Source organism: Astatotilapia calliptera, chromosome 15 (genome assembly GCF_900246225.1).
Source record: "Astatotilapia calliptera chromosome 15, fAstCal1.2, whole genome shotgun sequence".
NCBI lineage: Eukaryota > Metazoa > Chordata > Actinopteri > Cichliformes > Cichlidae > Astatotilapia > Astatotilapia calliptera.
This window is the reverse complement of record NC_039316.1, coordinates 16996408-17019897: the sequence shown is the minus strand read 5'-3', so window position 1 is coordinate 17019897 and position 23490 is coordinate 16996408. Positions and strand designations below refer to the sequence as shown.

The 23490-nt window shown below is 40.7% G+C and overlaps 1 protein-coding gene across 2 annotated transcripts in view; it reads right to left on the bottom strand.

Annotated features, from left to right (window-relative positions):
* LOC113037346 (exostosin-1) overlaps window positions 1–23490 on the bottom strand; it is a 346739-nt gene that overhangs the window by 87151 nt on the left and 236098 nt on the right. The gene's annotated exons all lie outside the window — the stretch shown is intronic.

Genomic DNA, 23490 nt, shown 5'->3' with positions numbered 1-23490 from the left:
TTTTTCCACACAATTGCCACATTTTACAGAGAATGGCCTATAAAAGAGAAAAAAAAATCCACGGAGTGGCAGGTCTCTGGGTGAATGGACTTGATGGACTACAGCAGCAAAAGACCACACTGGGTGCCACTCTTGTTGGTTATGAACAGGAAACTCAGACCACAATTCATAGTTCACTTAGGCTCACCAAAATCTGACAATAGAAGCCTAGAAAAATGTTGTCTGGTGTGATGGGCCTTGAATTCTGTCACAACTTTTAGGTGGTAGGGTTAAAAAACAAGTAAACACGAATGCATGGCTCCACCCTGCCTTGTGTCAACGGCTCAAGGTGCTGTTGTTATAATAGTGCGTGGGGTTATTTTCTCAAAGATTTGAATGACAGATGTGCAGCTGACAAACCTGCAGCAAGTGTATCTTGTGAATGTGGATGGATCAAAATCTCAGGGGGAGGTTTCCAGCACCTTGATGAATTGCTGCCATGAAGTTATGAAGTTGTGAAGGAAAAAGTTATCCAACCTGGTACTAGCAAGGTGGTCAGTGTAAACACGAAGGATTGTTAAACCTTTAATTATAGTGTAATGACGATGTAACACTGTTTCTGGTAAGGAAATCTACCTTTTAAATAAAAGTTTAATATTTGGTTCAACAACATCAAAATTTCTCGAGTATGTGCACAAACAGAGTCACAGGCACGAGAAAGACCAAAATCATACACCTCTATGCCACAAGCAAAAAGATAAAAACAAATCATCCTTAATTACAAAAATCTCAAATAAATCTCTTTGCCAGTAAAATAAACATGATGGATTCGAGCATTTGTTTCCGCCTCATTTGTAAGCTTTGGATCATCTGCCAAATGAATAAATATAATTATTACCCAGTTGGATCATTTGGTGTACTGTAGGGCTGTCACTCACTATTATTTTTTATATTATATGCTTTTATTTTCTATTTAGAAATGTAATTAAATTACTCTTGACTATCTGGTGATGTGTTGGTCTATAAAATATTAGTATCTCTGAAGATTATTATAAACCTATTCAGAGTCATGGATAATGTATTTTTATTTCTTGTTTTGTTTAAGACATCAGAACTGATTGCAGCAGAATATCCATGTTACATAGACCTTAAAAAAAATAAAAGTAGCTTCACAGTTAGATCCAGTGACTGAATAAATGAAAAGTTTATTCTTGTACACCTGAGACAGGGCTCCTACACATGTAGCAGTGTATATAAGAAGTGTATAAGAATAAGCAGCAGTAGAAACTATTCTAGCAGAGGAGGAAAATTGATAGAAAATATTTCTGTGAAAGACAAAGCGTTACCAACTCCTTCTCCAGTTTTCTTTTCTTATTATCCATCAGGTGAACTGTATCATGTGGTTTAAACCACAAACCTCGAGCTTTATTCCACATGGCAGGCTCCATTCTACACATGGGGAGATTCACTGATGACCGCAAACACACACTATTCACACTCACACATGAAAGAAAATGAACTTGTGAGGTTATCCTCAGTGCGGGCAGCTAGAAATCAATAATTGTGAATACATGCCACTTAACTCTCACCCACTCCGGCTCTAAGTCCCTCTCTATCTCTGTCGTTCCAGAAAAGAGGAGCGGTGAAAATGGAGAACAGGCGAGTCAAAGTCATCCTCCATCTCCTCCAACTCCCCCTCCTCTCTCCTAGTCCTCCGTGGTTCCAGAGATAGCGACAGGCATTAAACAACATCGGGCAGGAAATCAGAGATGCAGCGTCTTCTTCCTGCTGTTGAATTATTCAACACTACAAAGGTAGCTAATGCGAACGCACGGTTAAACGCACAAACACACACTAATATGAAATTTCATGCAGGGATACCGATGATGACTTTGATAAGAGGTGGCCCACACAGCATGTTACTGTATTTTTCATCAACTCTGTCTTTCTTTTGTCTCTCACAGAATTGCAGGACTGCTCTGGAGATGTCCATACCTCAACAGCAGTGGACAGCTGGTTTTTGAGGACACCAAAATCAAGGTGTTGCCAAAAACCTGTCACAGCATGTTAATCATCCAGCCAGTTGCTTGGTGATGTATGGACTAGGGCTAGTCAGAGGTCATCTGTCTGTCTCCTGGTTTTCTGTGAAAGCATTAATCATTTCTGCAGAGTACAAAGCCTTCTCTAGGAGCCATACTAATTATGACAGGAGGAAAGCAATGGCTTGTAACACAGTCAGACTTATTTTTACAGTCTCAGTAGTTTAGCCTCTGGTAGCCATAACAGAGACTACAGATTTAGGGTGTTTTGGCTGTTGTTTTGGTTGCACTGTTGGTTCATTTGTGCAAATGTGAACACCATAATTGCACTCAGGTGTGGACCAAAACAACCACACAAAGAGCCCTTGGAGGAAATGTTCTCAGCCCATGTTGACTTCAGGGTAGTTTGTTTAAGGTGGGAATGTGTTGTGATCTTGATAGGTGTACACTCTAAGGCGAAATCCGATTTTTTTGACCCTATGCGACCCATATCCGATCATGGTATGACAGTGTGAACGGCACAAATCCGATATTTTCAAATCCGATCTGGGTCACTTTCGTATGTGGTACTAAATCCGATACATATCCGATGTTTTAGAAAGCGACTGCTGTGTGAATGGTCATGTCGCATTAAATCCATCTTTTACGTCACTGATACAAGACAGACGCCGATTATCAGCGCCGGAGAAGCTCCCGAGAAGACATCGCGAACACTTCCAGACCATCCAGTGTAGATGTTAGTGAAACTGTTGGGAAGACAACGTTGGAGAAACGTGAACATTTTATTTGTACTGTATAATCTGCAGATTCTGACAGAAATCTGCAACTATCCTTTGAAGCACTACTCCTCTCTAAAACAGCAATAAGGATAATTATTAGGCCATATCTAAATAACAAAATAACTTTAGAAATTACAGCAAAATTGAGAAACGTAAAGTCCGAAGTCTTTATATTAAGGGCCATCAGTCAAACAATACTGCTTGGTCTGGGTCTAAACAGAGCGCTTTGTGTGTGACATATTCTTTTGCGCATGCGGGCCGCTTTGAGCGTTCGCACTAGGGAGCGTTTGCTGTCACATTTTATTTGTAGTGTGAACGAGCAGACAAAAAAATCGGATTTGATCAAAAAATCGGAATTGAGCATTAAGACCTGCAGTGTTAGGTTTGACTTAAACACCTTCCCATAGCCAGGCATGCATTGCATTGTGGGATGTGACAGAGTACCATAGAGTATACACAAGCTTCATTCACTAGCTGTAAAATGAATGTAAATTGCCCATAATCTTCTCAAGTAGTTCAGGACACAGTACCTTTTTCCTGTATTTATCTTTGCTTCTCCTACACCAGACCAGTCTGGCCAATAAGTGGACTAAATGTTCTCATGTGGTTTATAGTGACACTATTTGGTTTGCTTGGAGTTTTCTCTGTGTGAAAAGAAACCCAACCACAGGAAAGACCTACAAGTTTATAAAGTCATCAAGTAATTTGGAATACAGTAAAACAAATTACAGGAGTGAAAAGTCCTTAACGTCCTTTCACACTGGCTTCTGGTCAGCGTCTACATCCACACGAACTGCTAGCTAACGCAGCCTCCATTGTAAAACTCAGGCTCTTCTTTTAATGGTCAGATATGTGAGAACTATTTGTAATGTTTCAGCTGAAATTTGAATCAAAATGTAATGAGTTGATCTCAACATATAAAATATAGGGAACGTACATTTCACCCTGACTTGAAGCACCACTAAATGTGATTATTCAACAGACACGTATTAACTTCGCAATGAAACTTAAAAAAAAATACATTTTTGTTTTAGTGGTTTTCATCTGGATTATCAGCATAAATAAATGAAAACAAAATAACAAATGGTCTCAAATTCATAGTCTTGGTTCCATTGTGAATTCAGAAAGATCTGTTCTGAACACTCTTTTCCTTTCAAACAGTCATCAAGTGACACAATATTGGCACCTGCAAGCAACAACACTCCATATTTTTCCCCTATTCACTGTTAATATTCTAGCAATCATGACAATCATTACTCATTATCAGTGAATAGGGAGCAGAGATGGTGGAACCCAAGGCGTGTGATCGAACGCCCCACAAGGAATCTCGTTGGTGTGTGTGTGTGTGTGTGTGTGTGTGTTCGTTGGTGTGTATGCTGTATTACACAGGAATGAAAAGGTTGGGACGTCATCAGTTCCCATATTGATTTTCCTGCTCACATGCTTAATTGAAGTTGTTGGGGTATACATAATTGAAGGTGGTTCTCTCAATCACTCTCCCTCTCGCCTTTTCTCAAACATTAAAAAGAGAAAAAGCCATACTTCTTCCTTCTCTCCATCCTTTTTTCTCATTTCTTTTCAAGAAAAAAAGTGCTAATGGAAAGGCCTGTGGCTATGTAGTTTTAACGGAGTGGTAGGGTGCATATGATTGTGACACTGTGCTCCGCACAAAAAAGACCGTGTGTAGCTTCTTTTCGTATTTTAGTTAATTTTGCTCAGTTGTGATTAATCAGTATTAACATTTTTGTGTTTTGTTCAAAACCTGGTTTAATTTTTATCATCTTAAAAAGCTACATTTCTCCCATTAATTGCTAGATGTGCGCTGAATACCACAAGGGAAAACCGAGACCCCCCACATATTCTCTATTTTATTTTGTTGCTGAACTCCTGCTGGTCTAATTCATTACAGCAAGGAACAACAGTGATTACACGCCTGAATATGCTGTTGTTGCCATGGTTCTTATTCATTCATTTCTTAACAAGCATAGAGAAAAATGGGTTTTCAAAAAGTCATCTGAGAATACACTGGCACTTCATTTATTCTTCTTCATCTGCTTGTAAGCTTTTTTCAAAAAGTAGCATTTTCACTCTTTTTTCTGACCACTTACTCTATGTATGTGTCATGCTAGTCCCCTTTGTATTGGTTCTCTATGAACATATTTTTGAGGTTTTCTCTCTCTCTCTCAGGAAAAAGATGTGTATTCCTCAAGCAGCTGACTAGTTGCTGTAGGTTTCTGGATGTGAAACTGGTTGCCAAGCGGTAAATATGGCGCAACACAAAAAACCTCCTTGTGATTTGTAACTCTCTCCAAGTTGAAAAATGGACAGAAGGCATTCTTGAATTTTACTGGCATTTATTGGACACAGGTGCCACCAATGATGCTGTGAGAACGACATAAAATAATCAATTTTCACAGTAAGCTGTTCTCATAGAGCAGGGGTCGGCAACCTGCGGCTCCGGAGCTGCATGCGACTCTTTAGTCCTTATAGTGCGGCTCCGCATGGTTTGGGAAAATAAATTAGAAGTATTTAGCTGAAGTGTATTTTATTTATGTTAGTTCTTTTTTTTTTTACTTGTACTTCTAAATTGGAAGATTTTTGTGATATTGAAATATAAAAATAAAATTACATTCTATTATTTTTTCATCGCTGAAAATAAGTGTCACACTCGCGTAAGCCGGTGTACCCGCCGAAACGCCGTGCATTTATCGAGACTTTCAACTCCAGGTAGGCCATATATGGATCTTCGGATCCACATTATGTCAGCAACTGTTCTCCACCGAGAACTATGTTAAAAACAAACGCCGCTCACGCCTCACAGATGACAGCTTACAGTCCTGCGTAAAGATGAAAGTGACTTAGTACAGCCCCGATTTACAGACGTCGTAAGTAAGATGAGTAAGATGAGTAGAGAACTGTGTTAATGGAAAACACTGACCTGTCTGCAAACACTGGCCAACTATTCGCTGACCAGATGCAGTTGGGCAATACACATTGTTCCCTAGTTTGCAGCATTTTTATTTGGGATTAAAGTCCTTCATTTTATAGAGAATAGAATTTGAGGTAAACAGAAATTTTCACCCTTTGTTCCAACTTTACAGCTTTACACTCAAGCCTGAAAAAAGTCTAAAAAGAACTCAAATATTTGCTTTTACTGAAATTAACCAAGGTACAACAATACAAAAAGAGAAATGAGTATATTTTTGTTCTGTTTGCTTCTATTTGCATCGTTTAATGGTGCGACCAGAGCATGCAGCCTGTAGATGAGGGTGGCAGATGTGTGCCTGATGTGTGGATCCTGAGAGTTCTATTCCTGCTTTTTATAATATCGCTGCTCAAGTTCATAGCAGGTCAAAATGACCCTGAGGACACTAGGAAATAACATAGTGCTTCACGATAAGATTCATTTAATTTTTAATTTTTTTTTTTTTTTACATACAGTATATAAATATAAAAATATCGGTTGTTGCCAGAGTTTTTGTTGTCTTGGGGTTTTGATTTCTAAGTGATTATAAATGAGTTTGGGCTTCTGTTGAAGTTTATTGGTTTTTATTTCAGTGTTTGGTGACTTTCTGGGTGCCTGTTTTGATTTTATTAGTGGATTGTACGCTTTATTTCCTGTGACAGTGTTTAATTCCTGTTTTATCTTAACAGTAATTCTAGAAGGAGTTTCAGTTTTGCATCAAATGGTTTGGTTCATGTCTTTGTTTCTGTCTGCATGCCATCAATTGAAACATTGACTCTGCTTTTGCTAGATAGCTAGCTTTAGTTGCTGCAAACATCAAAAGAAAAAATTAATTAATGTGCCCTTAACAATTACACTAACATCTCGGACGAGCCCTTAAACAAGTAAAGATCAATTGTGTTGGCACGATTGAATGGAGAATGAACCTTCATTCTTTTTCCTTTATCTTCAGGATAGGAAGTGCGCACAGAACCAGATTAATTGCTCCAAGTGTTAATTTGCTGCCCTCCTCTGAATCCACATGTCTCCACTGATTAAAATTAGCCTGTGTCCTGTTGCTGTTCTTTGTTCATTTAAGAGGATAATTGATGGAGCCAGTAGTCTTGTTCTCTGTCCTCCATTCCCTTTCATCCTTCCTGTCTGTTTTTTTCCTTTTCCCTTTCTCCTAAACTCTACTGTTTGCCAGTCGCCTACCTCCTAAATCATGCTGTTTGCAAGCTGTCTCCTCAGGCTAGAGTGTGTGTTGATGTGCCTGTGCTTGTTTTTGTGTGTGAGCTCTCTGCACACACTACTCTGAGTACCCATTTCACATGCTAACAATACTGCCTGCCAGTATTTTGTTTTGCTTTATTAATCCTCACTCTTATATAGGTCAATACAACATGTTACAAGTAGGAAAATATTAAAGTACTGCTGTTTTATTTGGAACTCCAGCACAATTTCACTCTGCACATCACAGAGATGTACTCAATTAACTTTATGTGCCATGACATCATATAAGCATGCTCAGCCTATTCAGTGTCACTACAGCTTGTCATTTCTGTCAAATGTGCCCTTTTCAAATTTGAACAGCAGTGGACTTGCTAATCCAGATCATTTGGAACCAAGAGCTGAAAGAAAACTAAAATCACTATGAGGACTACTCCTCCTCCACCATTTCCACTGTGCGCCCAATTGTGCATTGAGGAGCAGACATGTGTCTTTGCAGTAAGGGAACCACCCCAACTTGTTTCCAACTAATTATATGATGGCTATATTCCCATATAAAAGCAATGCTGCTGTGTGTCATTAACTGATAGATGGCGACCTAACATCCCTAATCTGTGAGGTTCTGACTGGATTCTGAAAGGGAATTTCTCAAAATGCATGCAAGCAACAACAGATTTGTGATTTACGACTTATTATCACCATATCATCATAAACTCATTGCATGTAATCAACCAACTTGATGGTTTAATCACACTGATAACAAACTGTTAGAATGATTACTTCTTATCCTGGTTTTATGACTGTTTTTAGTGCTAACGTTGCTTTAACTGCATCTGCAAATGGTCACAGACATGGCCCCCATCTTTGAAGAACCATTTCAAAGGCATCAAGATTCCAAGATTTTCCTTAGTGTGACTCTAACATAAAAAGGTGTGATGGCAGGAAGCAAGAACACAAATGGCAAACGTATGCTGATTACAAACAATAAACAGAATATGGTTGAATTTTTATTGACTTCTTGAAAAAAAAAATCAAATGTGACTGATTTATGGCCACTGCATACATTTCCCCACTTATTACTAGTGTGTGTATGTCGGGGGGGGGATTAAGTTAATGAAGTTGTTTTATATAGTTTTCCATAAAAACTTGCTTTATTTTGTGTTAATAAAGCATCTTGGAGAGAAGGAAAATAAGACAGACACTCAAAGAGTACCATTAGAAAAATCAGCTCTGAGAGAGAAGATCCATATTTGCTCCATTATAGCTAGCTTAGCGAGCCTGGGCAGATTCAACCACATAAAAAACCAGCAAATTTCCCTGAGTCTCACTGTGTTTAATGAAGCAGGCCTGAAAAGCGCCTGACTAGTTCTACAGCATGCTGAGCTCACAAATACCAAGTAAAATTAGCAGTGATTTAGAGATGTGTAAATTACCCAATGAGCTCTTCTGGCAAAGTAGTCCAATTTGTCGAAAAACTATACTATGTCATATGAGCTATAAATCGCACACCTATGGCAAAGAAATGTTTGCCAATGCAGGTAATACATTCTACACTATGTTTCTAAAAGACAAAAATGTCTTTTGGAGTGGAGGGCATGGTTAGCTGCGGCTTTGTAGATTAAAACTTTACTTGGTGGTTAATCATTAAGATATGGTGAGTCAAGATGTGGATTTAGCAATATTTTGAACTTTTAAATATTCAATCAGAACATTAACTAATACTACTGTCATCACCCATAGTGAGTTTGGCCCAACAGCTCTTCATCAGTCTCAGTCAATTCTTCACAGATTTTTCATAGACTCACTTCAGCAGTTTAAAAGAAAGAAAGAAAGAAAGAAAGAAAGAAAGAAAGAAAGAAAGAAAGAAAGAAAGAAAGAAAGAAAGAAAGAAAGAAAGAAAGAAAGAAAGAAAGAAAGAAAGAAAGAAAGAAAGAAAGAAAGAAAGAAAGAAAGAAAGAAAGAAAAGAAAGAAAGAAAGAAAGAAAGAAAGAAAGAAAGAAAGAAAGAAAGAAAGAAAGAAAGAAAGAAACTGAGCTCATAGCCTTTTTATTTTTTGCCAGTCTTGGTTATACTAACTGTTCCATAATGAATTAAGCCAACCACAACTTTTACTGAGAATTTATGTTCGTTGTCCTAAAATGAGGATGCTGAGTAAAAAATAGACTTATATTATTTAGTTTGATAAAATATAAATGTATCAAATACAGGTCCAAATTCATCCAACCCATACCTCTGATCTCACACCTTTTGAATCAGTGAATGAGCCCTGGAACAAAAGCACGTGCAGTGCATTTCTAATCTCCATTAGGCTACATGAGAATAACAGAGACAGCCATCTAGCAAGTCAGAATGTAAAAACTGTCAAATACAATGAAGTAATTCATGTTGATAGTGTGAAGCAGTAATCTTTGAGAGCTATCAAGCAACATAATGTAAGGACATTATGAGATAAAAGGTGTTAAAACAATGCATATTGGCAGTGTGTGATTCCTGAAATCGCAGAATAACAAAAAGAGGCAAACTTGATGATGAAATGTTGATGAGATCTCAATGAATGAAAATGAGGAAGAAAGAGCTCATCTTCATTTCTGGCAAGCATAAATGTATGAGGGATACCAAAGGTTATAAAGTGAAGAAGAAACTAGGCTTGTGGAGGTAAAAGTGGACAGAGTAAAGTCATGGAAAAGACATTAGTCACACTTCCAGTGAGCCATAGCGACACACTTCTTAGTGCTGTGAAATGAACTGTTAGGGCATTAGAGAGTCAGTGGCAGAAACCAATAGTGAAAATGGTAGTCTTGATCTCAATTGTAAGAAGATTGTAACCCAGAGATAAACCCATATATGCAAATGTATGGACAGCAGACTTGTTGTACATTTGACTTATTTATTACCTCTGTCAGAGACACTTTCTTTAATGAGAAACCTTGCTTATTCTTAATCATGTCACTTGAAGACATCTGTTTTTAAGCTTCATTCATGTTGCCAAGTTAAAAACACCATTCCATTTTTTTTCTTTTAACATTACTTCTCAAATAGATTGTTGTGATTAACTACAGCTTATTTCCTCCATTTTTCACTTCTTTACGACTGGCCGTTCAAAATTTCGATTCCTTCAATCTCCCTGTTGGTGTCCATGTATCGATCATTAAACACCAGACATTTTAAGAATCAAAAACAAACTTAGAAGTAGAATATTTAATATTTTAAAAGGGAATGAATCTCTGCATTAAAACCAACATGTTTTCATTTTCATGATAGACTGAATTGGGTTAACAAAAAACCTGGCAGTCATGGTGATTCTAATGGACATATAATTTTCTCAATAAAGTAAGTAATATTACGCAGGGGACTGTCATCGGCTACATCCAGAACTCCACGCACTAGACAGACAGGTGGCTTAGCTGTGTATTTAGCTTCAGGCTAAAAAAAGTGAGCCCCAAGCCAAGTTGTCTGCATACTAAAGTGTTTAAGGACCATGCTGAGTAAAACATAAATACCACATTAACTTGCCTTGGGCAGTATTATGCTATCAGCACACTTTGGTATGCCTTTGAGTTGTATATAAATATATATTTGTCACTGTCTGTGCCACAGGCTTTGCTGGCAGACTTTGTGGTATTTGATATGCCTGCCATTTGCCAGGGCAGAACTTTATATTCCAACAGTAGTACCGGGACACATACACACATGGTCACATAAACAGACATTTGGTCACGGGTAGCCTGTTCATATGCTGCCTCTAGCTTCAACAGTGATGGCATCCCGCAGACACTAAAATAACTCTGGCAAACAGAAATCAGTGTCTATGCATCAAATTCATAAGCAATTCTCCCATTTTCACTTAACTTAAAAGCCATGCTGTGTTAAAACTAAAATACTGACTGCAGCTTATGCCTTTCTTGTTTATTACTACAATTTGTCCCACTTGCAGAATGAATTTAAAGAGAATGGTCTCTTCTTTTCTCTTCACAATTCAAAGACAATGATGTTATCTGTAAACAGGTGCAGTGGCAGAGTGATGGACTTTGGTTCCTTTGACTCCAGCTGAGACATTTGGATGTCACTGTGGCTGATTTTGACCTTTATCTCTAAACTTAAGTTCCAATATGGAAATTATGATTTTCCCTTTCCTCCTTAACCACATGAGATCAAATGTATCTTCTAATTCAGTGTTGCAAATATAACTAGAAGTCTCAGAAACACTGCAAAGTTAGACTCATTTCAGTTCTCACTGTTTAGCAGGAGATGGATTGAAATGCAGGACTTAAACCTCAAAGAAGACAAAAGCAAACCCTTTATTGAGGTCAAATGCATACAGTTTCTGAAGTTCAAATTCAGTAGACTCAAGCATAAAGCAGAAATTCAACTACAGCCAAAATATCTATTGGATGGATGACTAAAGATGGGTAACTAAACACTGCTAAATACAAACAAGACAATCATAGGCGAGTAGTAAAACTAAAGACAAGTCACAAAGCACAGTAGGATGGAAGAAAGGGAACCAATAACTGAAAGGAAACTCAGCATATATATTAGTAATTACGAGAAAATACTATAAAATAGCAATAAATAAAAACCTATGAATGCATCTTTTGAGCGAATAAAAAATAAATCAAATCTAGAGGAACAACTAGAAGTTAAGAAATGCAGAAATCTTCATATCTAAGAACAAAGTTAATATAATTTTTGACAAAATTTTTGTAATTGTGTAGAGTGGGATGATAATAAATGTGCGATCAAACTTTTTTCACTTGATATTTATTACAAACAGAATTATCAGAATCAGAATACTTTAATTAAATAATCCCTAAGCAAATTAAGTAAAGCGTGTGGTGTGTAGCTGCGGCGCTGAAGTCCCATTCCTCAATGAAAGTAACAGTTCTGTGGCAACAAGGAGAACCAAAACTTTCGAGATATTGTTTGAAAAGGAAACTATTAACCCTTTAAGACCTACCATAGAACCAAGTCCGCCAGAGCTTATATTATATTTTTACATGTTGTGGAGCCATTTTTGGGAGCATTTCAAGTTGCTATACATCAATACAATCATTACAGCCTAAATTTTAATAATATGCATGCATTAAGTGCATAGTAATTACATAAATTGCAAAAAAGTGCAATAAACTATAAAAAAATTGGAAATCGTTTTTGTTTTTTTAACATATATTTCTAGTTAGAGAAATTTAAGAGGCTTATCCCTCAAAACTGTAAATACAAAAAAGTTGCACAAACTAGTTTCCCACCACTGTCAAAATGCGGCAGCTCTGGTGCAGATGAGTGTTTATTTACAAGGGTGTGAGTACAAACAGCGGTGGCGACAAAACATAAAACCGGAAACCTAAACTGGGTAAACTAATAAGACAAACCAGAATGAGGATGCAGGGAGGTCCGGAGAAATACATACAGGGAGAGCGAGGGGAAACAACACAGACGAACCAGCGATTACCAAGAAAATAAATACAACTTAAATACACTCAGAGAACACAGGGAGATTACACACAGGTGGGAGACACAGCTGGGAGTGATTAACATGATGAGACCAGGGAGGCAAACTGAAAACACTCACATAAGACGCAGACCTTTACAATAAAACAGGAACACACGGGGGGGAACAGGGTAAACACCAATTAGAGAACAGAACCAAAATCGCGAAGAGAAAACACAAAACGCTGGGTCAAAAGGACCCAGGATCATGACAGTACCCCCCCCCCCCCTCAAAGGCTGGCCCCAGACAGCCCAACAAGAAACAAAACAGCCAGAAAAAACAGAAAACAACCCAACCAGGGCGGGCGGCGGGGGCCCAGGAAGGAGGGCTCGAAGCAAAACAAAACCGGAGCACCAGAAGGCCAAAAGACAAAAACAAAAAACGAGTCCAAAACCAAAAGAAACGAAGCACACCAAAACACAGGAAAAAACAGAGTCCAAAACAGAAGAGTTCAGGGGGCCGACAGCACAGGAGTCCAAAACAGTTCAGGGGGCCGGCCAGGGGGCCGACAGCACAGGAGTCCAAAACAGTTCGGGGGGCCGGCCGTGCGGAAGGCAACGGCGGCGACGGGGACACAGTTCGGGGGGCCGGCCGTGCGGAAGGCAACGGCGGCCACTCAGGCGATGGCAGTCCGGGGGCCGGCCGTGCGGAAGGCAACGGCGGCCACTCAGGCGATGGCGGTCCGGGGACCGGCCGTGCGGAAGGCAACGGCGGCCACTCAGGCGATGGCGGTCCGGGGGCCGGCCACGCGGAAGGCAACGGCGGCGACGAGGGAGACGACGGAGCAGTTCAGGGGGCCGACCGCGCGGAAGGCAACGGCGGCGACTCAGGCGATGGCGATCCGGACCAGGCGAGGCTGCAGAGGCCGGACCAGGCGAAGCACAGGCAGAGGCTGGACCAGGCGAAGCACAGGCAGAGGCCGGACCAGGCGAGGCTGAAGGCTCTGAGGCTGGGCCAGGCGAGGCTGAAGGCCCTGGAGCTGCAGCAGGCGAGGATGATGATGGAGCTACAGCAGGCGGCTGGACGGGCTGAACGGGTCCCTCGGACCCTCCAGCGGAGGCAGGAGGCTGAACGGGCCCCTCGGACCCTCCAGCGGAGGCAGGAGGCTGAACGGGCCCCTCGGACCCTCCAGCGGAGACAGGAGACGAAGGCCGGAGAAGTCCCTCGGACCCTCCAGCGGAGACAGGAGACGAAGGCCGGAGCGGTCCCTCGGACCCTCCAGCGGAGACAGGAGACGAAGGCCGGAGCGGTCTCTCAGACCCCCCAGCGGAGACTAGAGACGAAGGCCGGAGCGGTCCTACGGACCCTCCAGCAGAAGTCACCACTAAGCCAGCAGTCATGGAGTCCTCTGGCAAACACGAAGGCAACTGGCGATGCACTGAGCACTGGCTCTGCCCAGGCAACGCTGACATGGTGCAGTTCTCAGGTGGCTGCATAAACTTCAGGGGTCCAGAATCAGCCGGGGACTGAGACCTAGCCTCTGGGGAAGCCCTGGAGCGGCAAACTGTGCCAATGGCGGCTGAACCATGAAAAGCACCTTGAGGTGAAATTAGACTTTCTCCCTGCATGGAGTGAATGAGTGAAACCGGTGATACTGGAGCCAGAGCTACGGGTAGCGGGGGCACTGGAGCTACTGGGGCCTGCGCTACAGGCGGCACTGGAGCTACTGGGGCCTGCGCTACAGGCGGCACTGGAGCTACTGGACTGAGGGTGGCACTGGAGACTGAACTGAGGGTGGCACTGGAGACTGAACTGAGGGTGGCACTGGAGACTGAACTGAAGGAGGCACAGGAGACTGAACTGAAGGAGGCACAGGAGACTGAGCTGAGAGGAGCACTGGCTGCGGGGGAGCTAACCGAGCTGAGAGTGGCTGCGGGGGAGCTAACTTAGCTGCCGGTAGCTGCACAGGCGATAAGCAGCTCGCGTTGACATCCGCCACACAAAACGCAGCCCCTGAATGAACAGTCAATAAACACCAATTAGCGAACAGAACCAAAATCGCGAAGAGAAAACACAAAACGCTGGGTCAAAAGGACCCAGGATCATGACAACCACAGGAAATTTATTTTGAGTGTCTTCATAGTTTTATTTTTGAAATACACCAATTTCTATACACTGCAGGAAAAACGAAAATAAATATTATACTGCAAATTTGCAAAAAAGCAGCATATGCATCAAAATAAACTATTTCCAGCATTGCAATATGAGTCCTAAGCATCCCAGAAATGACACAGAAAGTCATAAAGTCAAACATAACTTTTAAAAACACCAGGCCTTGATGGCCTTGATGGGAAAAAACTACATTTACGCGAAAATGACGTCACTTCCGGTTTCGGGCAGGTCATGGCGGACATGCAATAGTTCGTGCTGATGGACGTAGGAAGTGTTATGAACAGCTGATCGGATCGGCAAAGCCTGTTTCTGGAATATTATGTTTTTGTTGCTGCAAGTGCTTTTTATGCAGTTTTTGCAAAACTATATGTGGAAGGAAACTGCGACCTAGGACAAGCTGATGGCATAAGATGTAAGTACAACTCCTCCGGTTTCATATGCAAAAAAAATTATTGCGCTAGCTCATGTGGTTGCAGTGCTACCAGGATTTAAAAATAGTTACGCAAAACGGAGCGTGCCCGCTCTGGCCGGTTTTAAAGGGTTAAACAAACTAACATTCTACAATACCAAGTATCAGACAAAGTAACAAAAGTTCAAGCAGTGGTTCTCAAACTTTTTACATCATTCCCCACATGGCAGGAAGAAATATTTTCACACCCACTCGGCACCACTGTAAACGATGCATGATAGACCCGACCACATGCATGTTCGCACTTTTTAGCACACTTCTTTATTGCAGCTGTCAACTTACACAGGCAGCTGAAGCTTTTCAGCAGATGCAGCGGATACGCATATTATTAACATAACTGCATGACTGAAACAGGCTGCATGCCGGTTGATGCATGGGCACAGAGTGCAAAACATTTCAACAAATTTACTAAAGAATTAAATGAATGTCACACGTGCTATATACAAGTAAAAGTAAAGTAACATTTTATTTATATAACACCTTTCAAGATAAAAATCACTAAGTGCTTCACAGAAGCAGAAACGGATATACAATCTCAAACAAACAGAATCTACCAAAAGCAAGTTTAAACAGATAAGTTTTTAACTGCTTTTTAAAATAAATGGGTCCACAGATCTCAAACTCAAAGGGAGCGAGTTCCAGAGTCTGGGAGCCACTGATACATACGCTCTGTCACCTTTTGTTTTTAACCTTGTATGCTGGACAACCAGCAAGCCCTGGTCACAAGACCTCAGGGACCTGCTGGGGCGATAAGGAAGAAGAAGATCACTGATGTAAGTTGGAGCTACACCGTGCAGGGCCCTATAGGTCATGATTATAACCTTAAAATGGACCCTGAACTTGACAGGGAGCCAATGCAGTTGAATCAGCCGGGGAGTGGCATGGGAGTATTTTGGATACTTTGTCTGAAGCCTAGCAGCATTTTGAACACCCTGCAGTCGTTCCAGGGAAGCATTACTTAAGCAAGTAAACAAGGAATTACAATAATCTAAGCGAGATTAAACAAAAGCATGAATAATCATTTCCAATTCGGAGTGTGACACAATGGGACTCAGCTTGGCAATATTTCTTAAATGGTAAAAACAAGAGTGAACCAAAGATATAACATGTGTGTCCAGGGTCAGAGCTGGGTCAAATGTAACACCAAGGTTTATAATGGAGGGTTTAATATAAGAAGCAAGGTGGCCTAGATTTTTAACCACGAGGGGGACAAGTTTCTCAGGAGCAAAGGCAATGACTTCAGTTTTCTCAGCATACAAATAAAAAATAATCATAAATATAGGTGTACTTAAAAATATGTCAAGTATATTCAATTGGGTTTCAAGGAAAACATCAAAAGACAGCACTTTGCACTTGCTTTTACTACAAGCTTTGTAAAGGACATTTAAAAAGAACAGAGAAAACAAAATTATTACATAGTATGCTTTTAAAAGTAAATATTGCCCAGAGAGTGAGCTGCCTCGGTGGAAGTTTGAGTTTTTAGTGCTTCTTGTTAATTTTGCGTGTGTTTCGCAAGTTCTGGAGTCGCAAATTCGATTCCCACCTGGGGCATCTGTATCCAGCAAGGGTCCTAAGGCTAGACCCCCCCATGTTAAGCCAGCCTACCGCAGACATGAGCGAGAGGGATAAATATGAAGTCATGGTGGCTCGGACGTCGCCAGGATCAACAAGGTTCACGTCAGGTGTTGAGGAACCAGGGCACCCTCATAAGAAGTGGGTTACTTGTTAGAATGCTGCTACGCAAGTAACCCCGGCGGAAGGGGTTACATTAACAAGATGAGGGACCCATGGAATCTTCGATACCCAACCTCCACATTGACGCCAAAACAACTATTAACTCAGTATTCCAACATTCGGAAGAAGGGACTGCTCTCACAGCTACAGACAAACAAAGTACAACACACATGATACGGCAAGGAGGAGTCAGGACGACAGGTCAGTGGGGAGATATCATCACCCCCACCCGAGACTGGGTACCAAGCCCCAAGTGCAAACGAAGAAGGATCGTTGAGTCCGAGAGGAACTGACCTGAAAGATAGAATCATGGCGAAGCTTGAAACCTGGATCCTCCGTAGCCAGTCCACTACATGAAGTACCCTCAGAAGATCTAGTAGATGATGTGAATGCAGCACTATGGACAGTACCTACCCTGTCCATTACTGGGACTAACAAGCTGATCTACATTATGGCAGCAGTGACCAGTGAACAGTTGAACCGCCACAAGGAGCAGTACCCTCCAAGGAGACTAGAGGCCAAGATCAAGGTATGGCTAACCCAAGGCCGGACAGTCCTGATACTAAAGGACCCCCAGAAGGGACTGGTCCCATCCAACTACCACCCAATAACCTGCCTCAGGGATCATAGCGGCTCAGATGAACAGACACATGGGTCAATACATGAGTGGGGCACAGAAAGGGATTGGCAAGAATACTAGAGGCGCAGAACACCAAGGCACAAAACACTAGTACTGGTGGACCGAGCAGTCAGCCAAGACTGCAAGATTAGGCTGACCAACCTGCGCACTGCCTGGACTGTTTACAAGAAGGCCTATGACTCGATGCCCCACACCTGGATCCTGGGATGCCTAGAACTATACAAGATCAACAGGACCCTAAAAGCGTCAATCAGGTCCTCAATGGGGATGGGCAGACAACACTGCAGGTTAACATCAATCCCCATAGCACAAATCACCATCAAGTGCAGGATGTCCCCACTGCTGTTCTGCATAGGCTTAATCCCCCTCAGTCAGATTATTGACAAGACTGGCTACCAGTACCAACTATGGAATGGAGCAGTTGTCAGCCACCTCCTGTACATGGATGACATCAAGCTGTATGCCAAGAGTTGACGAGACATTGATTTACTCACACGGGATGATGGAATTTGTTTGAGTCCTATTTTGTGTGTACATTTTTATATGGTGTCAGTAAAATATTTGACATCGGAATGTCCTTCGGACTGGAGAAGTGTAGCCAGATGATAACAAAGAGAGGGGAGGTAGTCAGAACTGAGGGGATCGAACTACCAGAAGGAAACATTGCAGACATTGAGGACAGCTACAAGTACCTGGGGATCCCACAGGCAAATGGGAATCATGAAGAAGCCGCTAGGAAAGCTGCAACCACCAAGTACCTGCAGAGTGTCAGGCAAGTCCTGAGGAGTAAGCTGAACAGTGGGAACAAGATCTGGACTATCAACACCTACGCCCTGCTTGTGATCAGGTACCCTGCTGGGATAATAAGCTGGCCAAAGGAGATAGAAGCCACTGACATCAAGACCAGGAAGATCTTTACCATGCATGGAGGGTTTCATCCCAAGTCCAGCACACTGAGGCTGTACGCTAAGCGGAAGGAAAGAGCATTTATGCATTCATTTACACATGTATTTTGAGTTTGAGCTTGAGATAAAATATATCACACATTTCAGGTTTGACTGACTCTCTCTGTATATGCATGGGCAGTATATCAATGGACAATGTTTGTGTTTGGTTTCTCTTATTTATTAGTATAATTGTATTTAGGTAATCAGAAACACTGTAGTTTGCTTCTATGTTCTGTTGTGTCTAGAGATTTTTTCTGCATTAGTACTGTAAATGATGTCATTTCTTTTGTTATGTTTCTAAGAATTTGGATATTCTTACACAAAAGAGAGGGAAATCACACATATAGAAATATATAATCTGTGTGTATGCCAAAGCGCAGGAATTGGTTTTTTTTTTTTTGGCCTGCCATCAGCAGTTCACTCTGCTGGTCTGAAGTGAAACAAGAAGACAAGTGAAGCATGCTGGTGGCAACATTCATCTGTCACTCTCAACATCCCAGTCTCTCTCACACACACATAAACACAGAGGGAGAGAGAGAGAGAGAGAGAGAAAGGCTCTCAGATTTCTCACACGCAATGCTCTGCCTAATTAAGGTCGTAATGTGAACAAAGGCAGCAGTCCTATCTGCCACAGCAGACCTCTGAGCGCTCAAGTTTAGACAGGAAACCTCTTAGTGAAGCCATGTGGGGTCCTTCATTTGTCACACACAAATGGACAGAAGGGTAAATGAATAACACAAGTAAAACTCAGAATCATGCGCAGCAAAGCTAACAGTCACTAAAAAGTCATCAGGAGGAACCTGAACTTGAACCCTAAATGAGATGGCCAGATGCAGGATCAATGCTTCAAAATTCAAACAGAGTAATGGTTCAGCTATGCTACAAATGCTCAACTGCAATCCCATCTACTAATCTGCCACCCCACATTAACTTACTTCAAGCTTAATCCTGTCCATACAGCAAATCTTAAATCACACCTGGCTTATACTCGCTGCATATCTGCAAGCCACTTTGTAAGAAGAAGATCTGCATAGTCTGCAGCGCTGCCACTGATTCTCCAGACAATAGCTTAGAAAAACTTTTCCGTTTTTCAATGTAAAATGTGAAAAACAAATTAACCGTTTTGGGGATAGTAATGTGAAATTACATCTTGTTAAAAAGCTTGAGCCTTTTTTAATTGACTTTTTTGGTATATTTAAGTTGTTTTTCAATAAATAAATCTGTATTCCCTGGTATATTTGGATCATTCAGACTCTATACAGACAAAGTGAATGTGTTGACACCAACTGATTTTAGAACTGAACCAACAGTTTGAGACACTGATTATTTAGATAAAATTATTGTTATTTTATCTACGCTCAGGCTCTTATCAAAAAGATTTTGGAGATTTTTATGTTTTTGTTGTGTAGCTGTAATCAGTTTCCAAAAGATGGCTGACAAAGTCATAGCTTGGGTGAAACTGCAGTCTTGACTGAGAACACGTAGATTTTCCAGTACACACTGCTCTTCTAGTGTCTGTCCCAGATAAATGGAAGAGTTGTATTCAGAAGCGCTCTCAATGCAATGTTAAATCTGTGCCAAATCAAACATGCAAATCCATCTGCTTTGGTGACCCTTTTGGGGGGGGGGGGTGAGACACAATGAGTGTAAAATTATAAATTGTGACCAGCTTCCTTCAATAACTTTACATCCTGGTCATATATCTATTCTTGTTCATATATCTACTGTATTGGTTCACTTCAAGTGCAAAATTTAGAAACTGCACACCATCGGTGCATAGTGGTTGATCTAAGAAACTAGTAACCTTATGCCTATACAGTTACTGCTTATGTGTTTATGGGTGCCATGAAATAATTCTCAGTGCAACCTGCTGCTTTGTTCCCACACCCACTCGTTTGGAAAGGAAAATTGTATGAGTATCTAATAAAGCAATGGGATGGGCACAGTTAAGGTTTTGGCTCACATGTTCACACATCCATATACACACACTCAGAAAACTGTGTGTCTCATAAAAACAGTCACACAGGCGCATCCCTGTCCTCCTGCCAGTAATGAAGCAGATAATAAGCTACTTCACGCTCTGCTGTGGCAAAACCAAAATCAAAACACTGTTGATTTAAGAATCAAAATGCGTACACTCATGCGTTTTTCATCTTCCATGCTCCGTAGCAATGATGAGGTAGAGCTTTACTGTGTGTGTGTGTGTGTGTGTGTGTGTGCGCGCGCGCTGTTGCTGAATATCAAAAGACTGTGGAGCAGACTGTGCGTTTTGCTAGGCGGCGTTGAGAATCCATTCCTCGCGCCTCCCACCTCATTTCAGCTCTCTGTATTTCCAAGAAATGATTCTCTCACTGTGAGACTGATGTTGTCACAGAGAGAATTTTGGAAATTTTCTGAAGTTATGATGAAAGAACAAAGATGTAAACAAACATGCGGACATTATGATGTTTGAAAGAGACCAAAAAACAGTGAGAACAAAGTTTAAATGGAAACTGTCACTGCAGTGTGTTTGGTGTAAAATGGTTTCCAGGTCAGCTGTATGATTTGGGACTGTTAAAATGTATTACTAGAATCAACAACCAAAGGCATTTGAAGTTATTATCTTATTCAATAACATGCAATAAAAAAATCTAACATTTTCAGGATAGTAATTATTTCAACATAAGTATTTGCAAATAAATTTGCAGTCTGAGCTACAACCACTTCTGCATTTTTTGTGCTTTTGCTTTGCAGTTGTTTTCTCATTCATAGCCTAAAATAATGAACATATTATCCTCTTGGGGGAGCCTATACACTGTATAAATACAGAGTAGTTTAAGTTAGATAACACTTACTGACAAACTTCATGTTGAAACAACCACAACAACAATTTTTTACTCATCTAATTTTCAACTATCCTCTAAATTTTAAATTGTATGTTTTTATAACATAAATTCTGTCATAAAGTTTAGGAACACAACAACCTTCAATCTGAAATTATAAAGAAGTTGAACAACAAAAAACATAAAAACTTCAGTGAAGACATAATGTACTTAAAAACGACAACTAAGTGCATTTGTAAATGTATTTGGTTTTGTGTAAACAGCAAAGGGTTGTGCAAAGGGTGACCTAGAAAAATATATGGAGGGGATCTGTTATTTTCACGTTTGGCATAGCTTTTAATACAGTCTTCAATACGGACGTCACAGACTAAAAACAAAGGAAGCCCTCACGTTTCTGTAGCAGCTCTGATGTCAGTGACAACAGGATATTATCCAAAAAAACTTGCAAGTGACATCATTTGAGAAAGAGAAAATCCAGCCTTGCTCACTTTGCCCCATGCTGTAGTAAGCGAGAATTTAAGTGGACAGGAGCATACTTTCACCCAAAGCATCAGAAATCTCTGGTTTTTCTTGAATCTTAGTATCTTTTGATCTTAGCAGCCCATCAGTCATGGGCAACCAAAGACACATATTGGAGTCTGTTCTTTCCTGAGATGGTTTTATTGCACTCTTCACAGTTTCCAGCATGTCAGGTTATTTGAACAGCAGCATCTATTTTCTATTTCTATCTAGTTTTATTGTTTCTATAAAATGTGGTGATTTGATCTCAGTGGGTTTAAATCTTGGCACCTAGTTCAGCTGAGTCATAAACGAGTATTTTCATCTTTAAAGACCAGTTTAACCTACGTATTGTTTTCCGAATGGTTTGTCTTATTTTCCTGTTCGTCATCTGTGCTGCCGGAAGTTGCTGTGAAAGTCACTCACAAGCATAGTGTTTGGTGTGGAATAAGAAAAAAACATGACCCACTACTCAGTGAACTATTGCACACCAACTTTATGAACAAATGACAGCCACTGTAATCCAAAAGATCACTACCTTCACAAAAATCCCAACAAAACTGTGTGTAATATGTAAATGCTCTACATCTGAATAACCTCCAGGGGGTGCCTGTATATTTAGATAGAGCAGACAGCCTATATGCCGAAAGTCTGCTGCAGGGGCTTGGCTTTTCAACCCTGGGCTACTGGCCCCTGCTCTCTGTCCTTATATTCTACTGTCCTGCCACAAAAAACCATTAAACACCAAAAATAAATATTCAAAAAAAGAATATGGTGTAGGATTTAAAGCACATTTCATACTTTACTGCATTTTCAAAAACTCACACACTGACAGTTTAAGGAAGCTAGAATTATTCTGATAATACAGAGACATATTCATAGTTTCCACTAGTGTAATACAATGCCAAATTAAGCCCCGATGGTTCTTTTGAAACATTTTAAGACTGTTAATTTAGCTAATGTTCTGTTTTAGCTAGTTTAAGGTGAGGGTTCCAAATGCAAATTGATCTGATAGATTCTAATGTTAAAATGACATCATAGAACGTGCATCTTACACATTATATCTAACAGTACAAAGTGGAGTTCTCTCAAATGACCAGAAATAAACCAGAAATAAGAAAAATAATTTGCCACTCTTACATTTAAAAACAATTCTTAATGGCCAAACCCAGTGACCAAGAAATAAATACATAATAAAATCAGACTGAAGCCACATATCTGTGCTTTTCTTCTGGATTTATTATAATCAACTAAAATGTTTCAAAATTTTAGGACGTGTCCTTCATGTTTTAAATGTAACATCCTTCTTTGACAGCTGTGCCATTATGCAGTTCTATTGTGGTACTCGAACAGTCGGTCAAGTCTGGCTGCATTAATCCAGGTGTGTATGTGTGTTATGAGCCACTCGTCTTTCTCCAGTGAGGGATTGAATTAGAGGAAGGATAGCTTTCAAGTAGGGATTAGGCTAAAGCCAGGTCTCTCAGGGTCATTATTCAATAGCCAGTGAGTGGCATCAGAACCCCTAAAACCCAGCTGAGAGCAGGCAGAGAGTCACTACTCCATCTGTAATGAAAGGACAAGAGCACAAGAGTGTGCTTCCATAAGTGTGCTGGATAGTTCATTGTTATTAGAGAGCTGGAGACAATAACAACAATAACTTTGAAAAGCTTTCTTTGGAAGACAGAGAAAGTCACTAAACAGTTCACTCAGGCTTTCTATAATGTCTGTCATTTCCATGTGTAGATGTCTGCATACCAGATCCACTATTCAAACTCTAGCATACCCAGCTGATATAGCTTTGCTCTTCTA